Source organism: Malus domestica, chromosome 13 (assembly GCF_042453785.1).
Source record: "Malus domestica chromosome 13, GDT2T_hap1".
Lineage (NCBI taxonomy): Eukaryota > Viridiplantae > Streptophyta > Magnoliopsida > Rosales > Rosaceae > Malus > Malus domestica.
Window position 1 is genome coordinate 19,578,717 of NC_091673.1, and position 11,260 is coordinate 19,589,976.

At 39.1% G+C, this 11,260-nt stretch overlaps 1 long non-coding RNA gene across 1 annotated transcript; it reads right to left on the reverse strand.

Annotated features, from left to right (window-relative positions):
- Positions 1–2,637: 2,637 nt before the first annotated feature.
- Positions 2,638–3,595, reverse strand: LOC139190352 (uncharacterized). The gene is made up of 3 exons (XR_011574528.1): positions 3,481–3,595; positions 3,144–3,306; positions 2,638–2,836 (listed from the first exon to the last, which is right to left on the reverse strand). It is a non-coding gene; the product is annotated as an uncharacterized lncRNA (long non-coding RNA).
- Between the last annotated feature and the right edge of the window lie 7,665 nt (positions 3,596–11,260).

The window sequence follows — 11,260 nt, forward strand, 5'->3', positions numbered from 1 at the left end:
CAAGAGGCAGAGGAATATTGGATTTTTTGGATGGGAAGATTGTATATGCAACGGGTGTAATTTGGTTTGCAGTAGCTACAGAGGTGTAGACATCAGTGTCTTTTGCAATCAACTACAATGTTTGGTCCCAAACAGGATTCATATTGTTATCTATAACCTTGAACAGTGGACGAGTGTAGACAACAACTTCACTTGTATCAACAGGCACACCACCATTTGGAACAACAATCCTGTGTGGCCACTGGAGCATGTCTATGACAATGGATTCCACGGTATCATCAATCATATCTGAAATTCCAGGGAGGGCTGTTAAGCTTCCACCAACAGCCGTCAGAGTGTAATCAATTCTTGGCTTTGGCTTCAACTGAATGGGAATAGAAGCAACTAGTGTTATTAGTGAGCAGAACTTCCAGTCATGATTCTCAGCTTTGTTTCCCATATTCAAGATAGCAATTTAGCTCTGCAATTATTTCAGCAACTTTCAGTCACTAGTCTTTATGTGCATCATAATCAAGTTGGAAGGTGTTTACAACAGTAAGATCACTTGCTCAATAACTGGGATGAAAATGGTTTTGATATGAAACAAGGTGATATAGATGAAGATATTATGACATGGAATGATTTTGAGGTGGATGAATAGGGATTGCAAGATTGCAGATGGTTCAATTATGTGTTATGTTTTCTGGTTTCATAGCAGTGATTGCAGATATGTTCTTCCAATCTCAAACTGGGTTTCCCCAGTTGAGATTGAGGGGGAGTATTAAGGGTACAAGTCAGCAATACAATTAGAAAGATATTTAGCAAATTTGTTAGTATTGGTTAGAGTTGTTAGGTTTACTAGTATAAAAACAAAGTGTGTAATCTTCATTCTTTCAGTCAATACAAATCATATTTCTCTCTCTAAGACCTCTGTGTTCATCCTTCTGTTCATTGTTTCTTCTTGATTTTCTCCTCAATTCCCAAACATTTCAATGTAGTTAACAAAAATGTATTGTACTCCTTGTACAAATTTTTTCTGGTAATATTTTGGGTGCTATTATTGGCACTCTAAAATTGTCATTCTACACTATGACAAAAAAAATTTAATGTCTAAATAAATTAGAAGTCCAAGATGATCTTCATGGAGTGTTCATAACAACTCACAAACAAATGTCTACTTAAAAACGATGTTAGGCAAGTGGTCGATTGTCATGGTGAGGTTAGGGTTTTTCTCTTCAACCCACTATGTCCCAAGTTTGACCATCCCCCTCCCCCTTCACCTTGGTCAGCTTAGAGTAGAAATATCGTTTATATTAAAAAATGATGTTATTAGTTGGAACATGGTTATATTTATTATTATAGTATCAAAGAAATGCTAAAGAAATATCATTTATATTAAAAAATGATGTTATTAGTTGGAACATGGTTATATTTATTATTATTGTATCAAAGAAATGCTAAGGGACTCTCTCAAAAGTCATACTCTTTGCCACCTCATGTTTTTGGCACAATGTTTTATTATGTTTGCATGAAAAGTACCGTTAAATTGTAAGGTTGCAGAGAGTCTATGGAGAGTTTCACTTTTAAAAGAGCCCCCTTAGCATTTCTCTTATTATTATAGTTAAGCTTAGGTCCAATCCTTATATAGCTTAAGGTTCATCCAATCCAATTTGTTAAGTTTTGGTTGATTCAGTATATTGACAAAATGAATGCTACATAATTATCTAACACTTCTTAAGACGTACTAATTGGGGTGACATGACTTAATAGTTGTTTAATTGTTAGAGATAAATAACATTTAGATTGAGTTCACTAAAATCAAAATAGAAAATACTGCTACCCTGGTTTAGATTTAAAAGTTCGGATTATGATTCAAAAGTTCGGAATATGAGTTGGTGCTCCAAAAAGATTATTGATTTTGAAGTTCATAACTAACATGTTTGCTTGATTGGGTTTGTTTTTGCCATAAATAAAAGAAAAGTCTGATTGATGTCAATACGTGATTTGCATGGAGTGTTTATTTCCGTATTAGGAAGCTTGAGATAAAGTATGAGTACAGGTGTCCCATTATTGGAGGTTGCTGACATACAATGTTTGTCACTAAATTTGATTTTTTAACTAAACGATTGAATACAGAATGAAATGCTAGTTCGGTTAGATTTCTTTTTATGCCTCGAAGAGCGAGGACTTTGGATACTCTGTGTTGTGCTTGCCTAAAACTGAAGTAAAGAGAAAGAACTGAAAAAAAAAAAAAAAAAAAAGAAGCTGATTTTCATCATTTCATAACTGAATACCATTACGATACTTAGGAAGAAATACGAAAGCTATAGGCCAAATTACATAACTAAATGAATTTAAAGGAAATACACATGAAAATACGAAGACATTGGGCCTCTAAGAGCAGAAATTTAGTGGGAATTAGCTAGTAATGCCCGCATGTTGCTGCGGGATTACAAATTGCATGAATAATTATTTATCATTCTCTTCAAACAGTTTCTCTAATTATGAGTTTTATTAAACAGAAAATAAGATTATTTTCTTGTCACATAATTAGCATTTTCTACGCATCAAAGCAAGTGGTAATTATTAAAATAAATATGTTAACATATAGTAAATAAAATCTAATAACCTGAATAATTGTATTTTAATTGACATCAACAATTAGAAACACAGTTGTCAATATAAAGTTGGGTGACTTAATGGTTGCAAACCTTGTAAATCACCTAGACATAGAGAAATAAAAAGTAGATGAAAATTAAGGATTGACTTGAGCTTGGAGTTCACAAAATGCTTTTAAGAGTAGTAAATGTTCTGTTGGATTGAGTTCCTTGTAATGAGATACTCTTCTCTGCACAAACTGCATGAATAAAATTCCAACTTTCAACCACCCCTAATTTAAAATAATTAAGCTAAAGCAAATACACAGTAAGAAATGCACAATCACAGTAATAAAAATTTTCTAATAGCATTACGTTTACCAATTATTGTGCACAATAATTTCAAAAATGGATAATTAAGCTGTAATTTAAGATCTTTGAAATTGCAATTTTATAAGTCACTAAGCCCAAATTACAAATTATGCAGTCAATCTCACAACCCTCCTTATTACACATAGAAAGTTAAAAAAATAATATAGTTTCTTTGAGATTTGTAAGTGGAAGTACCTCATTGAAAGCCTTTAGGAAGCACTGCAACACCTTTTGGAACCTTTGCCTCATTCTAGTCCGAGTGCAAAATGAGCAAGCAGTTTAAGCATTTCCCAGCATCACAGAGCATCATATTTCCTATTATTAATCCACAATGCCTCCTCCAGCTTGGAAATAGCAGCTGGGCAAACAAACACAAATCTACATTTATAAATTCAAACTCCCAAATAACTAAATGGAAGAAGTCCAAAATTTATATTTTCAACTACTAGATAAAACATGGAGATTTCCTACGTCTAAAATAATTAATAAAAAAAAAGAGAGGAGATATTTCAGGAAAATTCAAAGTTAGCACCTTGAGTTAGCTTCTTTGATTCCAGTACATTCCAAAACTGAGACAGATTGCTCTCTGCTTCCTCTCATAATACACACATGCAGTTTCTGTTTTTTGATCAGGTAAAGCATAGTCTATTTTTTAATCACAATTAACATTAATTAATAGAATTTTTAAATCATATATCCAATCTCACAGAGAGATCAATCAAACAGTTGGTATTTGGCGGTGAAACTTGAAAACCAAAACTGCACTTTAATGTCCTAGAGAGAACAAAATTGCAAGCAAAAGTAGAATATTGAAACAATATCGTGATAGTCACGAAATAAGTTTATGGTTTGCTAATATTGATTATTAGGTTCCAAGTTTGTCTCAATTTATCATTTTCTATTAAGCTAAAAGTGTAAACATTTTGGTACTTACCAAGAAAAAAGCAATTAATTATTTGATGCTAATGCTACTTACAAAACCTATTGGCATATATAGGCTTTGATTAAAAGGTTAAGTATTTACCAAAAGATTCCAACTGCAAAATGCATGGAAGATCTACAAAGTGTTTGATAAATCCAGAATTTGATTCTTTCTATTCCTCCGTTTCCTTGCACCCCAAGAAAAGAAAAGCAATTTAGTGCCAAACTTTAAAAAGAACCTATAAATCCAGAGCAAGCTTTAAAGAAAGTTAATAGTGTAGGACATAACACTACAAAAAAGGGCCTTTTGCGACGGTCAAAACGTGTCGCAAAAGTAGCTAAAAGCGTCGCAATAGCCCTTTTACAACGAGCATGCAACGGAAAATAACGCGTAGCAACAACTAGGCGTCGTAAATGTTGGTCATTTATATGCGACGCTTTGAGCACGTCGCAAATATTATTTACTACAGACTTGCGACGGCAAACTAAACATCGCAAATAATTGGCAACAGGTTTAAAAAAAATTATTTGGGGTCAAATGAGACGCCACAATGACATTATTTTTAGTAGCTTCACCAAAATTGTTAAATGTGAAATTTACTACAGGTTTCCAAACTAAAATAAAATCCAATATCATTGATACAATTCATAATTCACAAAATGAAACACACTTATTTGGAATCTTTGATATCAAATAATGTATTAAACTTAGAGTAATTAGACATAAATACATGATCTAAACATTTATATAGTCTATAATCCTATGTCAGACCTGTGCTTCTATGTCGAACCTAGCAAGAGATCCCCTTGAGTGTTTTTCCTTCTAAACTTTATGCCTCTCCCCTTCATATTAGAATACTACAAACCTCATCAACATTTAGTTCAGATTGAAATCGAAGCTTGGGTCGTGAATGAAAGTAGAAGGCGCCAAAGGCTAGGTAAGAGTACGAGACGCCGTTTATTTGGTTAGCAAGATGGAAGAATCTAATGAATTTGTTTCTTCACTTTGTTCCTCCCGTTGATCCAACTAGGCAAGATGTACCAACCAGGCCACACCAGGCCCTTTGAATTGTAAACATCAAGTTCAATAGGGGAATCTCCTGCTGGGACTGAACATCACAAACAGATAAATGTCAAGCAGAAAACAGCCATTGTTTCCGGATTTCATCTCACGCATGTAAACCACTAATGACAACACAAGACCCTGGTCATGAAATACATTTTGACCTACTTGGCTCTTGTTGTACTCAAACTCAATAATATGCAGACAATCTTCGATTCCGACTTCCATCTACAAAGGCAATAAAATTATAGGAAGATCCATTGAGGGAGGACTAACAATGGGGTGGCTGTTAGATAATAAAAAGTGTGCATGATGCTCAAAAGATCCTGGTATTCCAAGAGAGAGAGATTACCACAAAATCCTGGTATTCCACTATGCTACTACCATAACCACAACTACACTAGTGTAGCAAAATCTAAAAGCTGCCTATAGATATTCACTTCAAGTCGTCGATAAACAATTCAACAACAACAACAACAAAAACTTTTCCCACTAAGTGGGGTCGGCTATATGAATCCTAGAACGCCATTGCTCTCGGTTTTGTGTCATGTCCTCCGTTAGATCCAAGTACTCTAAGTCTTTTCTTAGGGTCTCTTCCAAAGTTTTCCTAGGTCTTCCTCTACCCCTTCGGCCCCGAACCTCTGTCCCGTGGTCACATCTTCGAACCGGAGCGTCAGTAGGCCTTCTTTGCACATGTCCAAACCACCGTAACCGATTTTCTCTCCAATTTCCTTCAATTTCGGCTACTCCTACTTTACCTCGGATTACCTCATTCCTAATCTTATCCTTTCTCGTGTGCCCACACATTCAACGAAGCATCCTCATCTCCACTACACCTACGTGTTGATGCTTCACCGCCCAACATTCTATGCCATACAGCATTGCCGGCCTTATTGTCGTCCTATAAAATTTTCCCTTGAGCTTCAGTGGCCTACGACGTTCACACAACACGCCGGATGCACTCTTCCACTTCATCCATCCAGCTTGTACTCTATGGGTGAGATCTCCATCAAATTCTCCGTTCTTTTGCAAGATAGATCCTAGGTAGCGAAAACGGTCGCTCTTTGGTATTTCCTGATCTCCGATCCTCACCCCTAACTCATTTTGGCCTCCGTTTGCACTGAACTTGCACTCCATATATTCTGTCTTTGATCGGCATAGGCGAAGACCTTTAGATTCCAACACTTCTCTCCAAAGGTTAAGCTTCGCGTTTACACCTTCCTGCGTTTCATCTATCAACACTATATCGTTTGCGAAAAGCATACACCAAAGAATATCATCTTAAATATTAAGTTTGTGATCTTCGCTAGATTGCTCCGGTCATTAGTGTGGATAAGTATGTAAATGGATAGAGACAGGAAGCAAACACAAGATGTACGTGGTTCACCCAGATTGGCTACGTCCATGGAGTAAAGGAGTTCTCATTAATTGTGAAGGGTTTACACAGTATATAGGTTCAAGCTCTCCTTTAGTGAGTACAAGTGAATGATTTAGTACAAATGACATTAGGAAATATTGGGGAAGAATGATCTCGTAATCACGAAACTTTTAAGTACCGAAGTGTGGTATCGTCTTCACTTGCGTTATCTGTCTCATAGGTAGATGTGACATCTTCTTTGGAAGTACTCTTCCTCCCTCCAGGGGTGGTATCTTTAACTAGTGGAGATGCACAAGGTAATGTATCAATTTCACTTGACGCTTACTTGTAGTTTCAGGCTTGGTCAAGCGCGATACAAACCATGTAGTAGGAGTCCCCCAAGTCGCCGAGCTAGGGGATCTGCTGAAAGAGGTGACAGACAAGGTAAGCAATCAGAGCTCCAAGCAATCAGTCCCAGATCAGAAGTTTGATTTCGAGTTCCGACTGATTGTTATCCTTCTCCTTATCTTGCAGGTAGCATGAAGGATAAAGAGAAGAAAATGAGAAAAGGTGATATGAGATACTTTTGTTTTTGAAGAAGTAACTTTCCACAGGCTTATTCTTGAACTGGGCTGGAGGGTTTTCTTGTTTCCGCCAGAGTATAAGGCCGACTGAAGAATTTGAGGGTCAAAACAAGTCCATCAAATCTAGAGTACGTTCGACCCTGCTGATATGGGATACTTTTGCTGTTGACAAAGTAGTGGATGTATCGGCACGTGTTCTGTTGCGCTTGTCTGCACATGCTTCCTTGTATCCTTCTCACTTGCCCTATTTGTTCCTCAGGCATATGTGGTATCTTCTCGGGAAGCATAAGATGTTGAAGATGAGTACTCGAGAGCAATGGGGTTCCAGGCAGTCAGTTCCGGACTGGAAGCTTGATTCCAAGTGCTGACTGATTGCTCTCTTTCTCCTTGTCTTGCAGGTAAGAACAAGGCCAAAGGAAAAGACAGGGAAAAAGCATGATATGGGATACTCTTGCTTTTAACCCTGATGATATGAGATATTCTTGCTCTGGTGTAGCTTGTTTGCAGAGGTATTCTCGGGGGGAAAGAAAGCTGAGTATTTCGTGAGGCTTCGTTAGGAGTGCCCTATCAGATATGAGGAAGGGTTGAGCATTTTTTTAGCTCTGCCTGTCCGTTGAGGATGGAGGTCGACATATATAGGAGTCTCCCTAACAAGAATGAGTAATACTATTCTTTTACCCTGCTTGGTCATAGCACGGTAGTGGGAGCTGCCAGCTTCACGTGTTTTAACTCTGTCAGAGCACTTTGAAAAAGTGGTCTGTGGTATCTGGAAAGCTGATATTACGTGTGAAGATTACAGACAAGCTTTATCCAAGGAGATCTGGCTCTCGAAGTTGAGAAAGCGGTGTGAGGATTACAGACAAGCTTTATCTAAGTGGCTCTCGAAGTTGAGAAAGCGGTGCCTCTTCGGTTTTCGAACAAGTAATCATGTCGGGGATCTGTCTCTCGAGATTCGGAGAACGGTGCCTCTTCGATTTTTGAGAAAGCAATCCTGCTAAGAGTCTGGCTCTCGAGATTCGGAGAGCGGTGTTTCGTCGCTTTTTGAGAAAGTAATCATGTTGGGAGTCTGGCTCTCGAGATTCGGAGGACGGTGCCTCTTCGATCTGGAAGCAAGCAATCTTGTTGGGAGTGTTTTCTCGAATGTGAGTAAAGGTTAGGCCTGTTTGATAGTCTACCTTGCCACGGAGCATAGAGGTTGACACACATGGACTTTCCAATTATCCAGCAGTGGTCCTGTTCCTTTACCCTTGTGGGTAATAATATGGTAGTTAGACCTTCAAAATTTATGTGTCTAAACTTTGTTAGTGTTGTTTCTTTGCTATTCTTTTACCCTTCTTGGTCATAGCGATATAATGGGAGCTGCAAGCTTCACGTATCTAAACTTTGTCAGAGATTTTTGGCAAAGTTATCTGTGGTACCCGTGAGCTGATGTTGCGTGTGGAAAGTGGATGATTGAACAGTAACATTCATGTGCTTTCTACTTCACCAGAAATCTTCGACAGAATGCCCGTAATTTCCGCAAAGTTGAGTGTGCATGTGACAGGTGCTGACAAGGCTGAAAAAGCAGGTGCCTCTTCGATTTCTGAGATCGACCCTCGTGGTCTCTGAGCAGCCCAGCTTTTGAGAAAGCAAGCGCCTCTTCGATTTCTGCGATCGACCTTCGTGGTCTTTGAGCAGCCCAGCTTTTGAGAAAGCAAACGCCTCTTCAATTCCTAAGATCAACCCTCGTGGTCTCTGAGCAGCCCAACTTTTGAGAAAGCAAACGCCTTTTCGATTTCTGAGCAGGCGCCTCTTCGATTTCTGAAGCTCCATCGAGTGCAGATTTTTATAGAGGCTGGTATTAAGTTCCAAAGCACACTTGAATCTCCACCAGTAGAAGCTCCCTTCTTGTATTTCTAAGATTTTGATTTGTCCGACGTCTTTTCTCTTCAACACCTTTGAAAATGTTTGGCCCTTCCGATCGTCGTTTTGACTTGAACCTTGTTGAAGAGGCAGCCACGCCTTCTCCAGACAACATATGGCGCCCATCCTTCTTATCCCCTACTGGTCCTCTTACTGTTGGGGATTCCGTGATGAAGAATGATATGACCGCTGCGGTGGTGGCCAGGAACCTTCTCACACCCAAAGATAACAGACTACTTTCCAAACGGTCTGATGAGTTGGCTGTTAAGGATTCTCTGGCTCTCAGTGTTCAGTGTGTAGGTTATGTGTCTAATATGGCCCAACGCCTATTTGCTCGAACCCGCCAAGTTGAATCATTGGTGGCTGAAGTGATGTGTCTCAAACAGGAGATTAGAGGGCTCAAGCATGAGAATAAACAGTTGCACCGGCTCGCACATGACTATGCTACAAACATGAAGAGGAAGCTTGACCAGATGAAGGAATCTGATGGTCAGATTTTACATAATCATCAGAGGTTTGTGGGTTTGTTCCAAAGGCATTTATTGCCTTCGTCTTCTGGGGCTGTACCGCGTAATGAAGCTCCAAATAATCAACCTCCGATGCCTCCTCTTTTTAGGGTGCTGTCCAGTACGGAAGCTCCGAATGATCCCCCTCCGGTGCCTTCTCTTTCTGGGGCTCTGCCGACTGCTGAGACTTCTCCTAAGCAACCTTTGTGAAGGCTCCCTCTTGTTTGTTTATTTTGACTCGTGTATATGTACATATTTGTAATTTCTTAGAGATATCAATAACTAAGCTTTGTTTCATTTCAACGTATTGTGTTAAATACACCAAAGCCTTCTTCACTAAGTTCTTTGAATTTTTCTTTTGTTGAAGCTTGTATGTTGAAGCTTGTATGTTGAAGCTTTGTGAGTGGAGCATGTAGGTTAAGGTAGTGTTCCCTTAATTTCCCAAGTGGGGAAAACTTCTCGATTAGAGACTTGAAAAATCCAAGTCACTGAGTCGGGTCGGCTATATGAATCTTAGAACGCCATTGTGCTCGATCTTGTGTCATGTCCTCCGTTAGATCCAAGTACTCTAAGTCTTTTCTTAGAGTCTCTTCCAAAGTTTTCCTAGGTCTTCCTCTACCCCTTCGGCCCTGAACCTCTGTCCCGTAGTCGCATCTTCTAACCGAAGCGTCAGTAGGCTTTCTTTGCACATGTCCAAACCACCGTAACCGATTTTCTCTCAGTTTTCCTTCAATTTCGGCTACTCCTACTTTACCTCGGATATCCTCATTCCTAATCTTATCCTTTCTCGTGTGCCCACACATCCAACGAAGCATCCTCATCTCCGCTACACCCATTTTGTGTACGTGTTGATGCTTTACCACCTAACATTCTGTGCCATACAGCATCGCCGGCCTTATTGCCGTCCTATAAAATTTTCCCTTAAGCTTCAGTGGCATACGACGATCACACAACGCGCCGGATGCACTCTTCCACTTCATCCATCCAGCTTGTATTCTATGGTTGAGATCTCCATCTAATTCTCTGTTTTTTTGCAAGATAGATCATAGGTAGCGAAAACAGTGTCTCTTTGGTATTTCCTGATCTCCGATCCTCACCCCTAACTCATTTTGGCCTCCATTTGCACTGAACTTGCACTTCATATATTCTGTCTTTGATCGGCTTAGGCGAAGACCTTTAGATTCCAACACTTCTCTCCAAAGGTTAAGCTTCGCATTTACCCATTCCTGAGTTTCATCTATCAACACTATATCGTCTGCGAAAAGCATACACCAAGGAATATCATCTTGAATATGTCCTGTTAACTCATCCATTACCAACGCAAAAAGGTAAGGACTTAAGGATGAGCCTTGATGTAATCCTACAGTTATGGGGAAGCTTTCGGTTTGTCCTTCATGAGTTCTTACGGCAGTCTTTGCTCCTTCATACATATCCTTTATAGCTTGGATATATGCTACTCGTACTCCTTTCTTCTCTAAAATCCTCCAAAGAATGTCTCTTGGGACCCTATCATACACTTTTTCCAAATCTATAAAGACCATGTGTAAATCCTTTTTCCCATCTCTATATCTTTCCATCAATCTTCGTAAGAGATAGATTGCCTCCATGGTTGAGCGTCCTGGCATGAACCCGAATTGGTTGTCCGAAACCCGTGTCTTTTGCCTCAATCTATGCTCAATGACTCTCTCCCAGAGCTTCATTGTATGACTCATTAGCTTAATACCCCTATAGTTCATGCAATTTTGTACGTCGCCCTTATTCTTGTAAATAGGCACCAAGGTGCTTTTTCGCCACTCGTTTGGCATCTTCTTCGTTTTCAAAATCCTATTGAAAAGGTCAGTGAGCCATGCTATACCTGTCTCTCCCAAGGCTTTCCATACTTCAATCGGTATATCGTCTGGGCCCACTGCTTTTCTATGCTTCATCTTCTTCAAAGCTACAACCACTTCTTCCTTCCTGATTCGACGATAAAATGAGTA